The sequence below is a fragment of the Morone saxatilis genome, unplaced genomic scaffold (assembly GCF_004916995.1).
Source record: "Morone saxatilis isolate NCDOM2014 unplaced genomic scaffold, NCSU_SB_2.0 Contig21, whole genome shotgun sequence".
Lineage (NCBI taxonomy): Eukaryota > Metazoa > Chordata > Actinopteri > Moronidae > Morone > Morone saxatilis.
The window spans coordinates 21,981,426-21,982,380 of NW_023339774.1; positions in this window are offsets into that span (position 1 = coordinate 21,981,426).

The following is a 955-nucleotide window of genomic DNA, read 5'->3' on the forward strand; positions in this document are numbered from 1 at the left end:
TTAAATATGGGAACAATATAACGGGGATGTGACCATAAAGGGTTAAAATAATGTTGCAATCTGTGTATTCCCCAAATGATTTTGGTGAAGAAAGAAATAATAATTTTGTCATGTAATTATCATAATAAAACATCTGCCAAAATCACAGGTACACACACAAACACACACACACACACACACACACACTGCTGACCTTTCACAATAAATCTCCCTCTGCACAGTATTGATGTGTGTGTGTCTAAACAATCAGGGACCGGGAGGAGTCCCTCTGCTCTCTGTTGGATAAAAGATGACTTCAGATCCAACCAATCAGTGCGTCTGATCTCATCACATGGATGGATGTTGTTTTCCTTTTATTAAAGCTGAATATGAGGCAAAACTGTTGAGTCTAACTCTTAAATTTTGACATACACTAAGAATAATTAGTGATAATTTACTTTTAATCTTTAGAAAAAACATGCAAATTAAAATCTGTATTTCATAAATTGTTAAATTAAATACAAAATTAATCATTTAATATTTTCAAGTGCAACAATTTAATTTTCAAGCAAACAAATAATGAAAAATTGGGTTCACAGCTCAATATTTTTTAAATAACTGTCAAAAAGTAAATGTTTTTATCTACAGAGGAAGCGGGTCATTTTTCTACAGTAGCCCAGAACGGACAAAATCTGCAACTTCACCACTAAAATTTTTACATTGTTGTGTTTGTACTTTTACTTTAAAGCTCCTACAAGGAACTTTCATTTTGTGTTGATTCTGGCGCCCCGTGTGGGCAAAAGTGGTAGCGTTTCTACCACCTTGCTTCATTGATTTCAAGGGGAAGCCGACCCCGATGATTTAAGAATATAGAAATCTTCTCTCTGTTGTCTGTTTATGTAGCTCATATAGACACATCAGTATTATATTTAGACTCTTTATAACCAGTTAAAATCTCCTTGTAGTACGTTTAAGT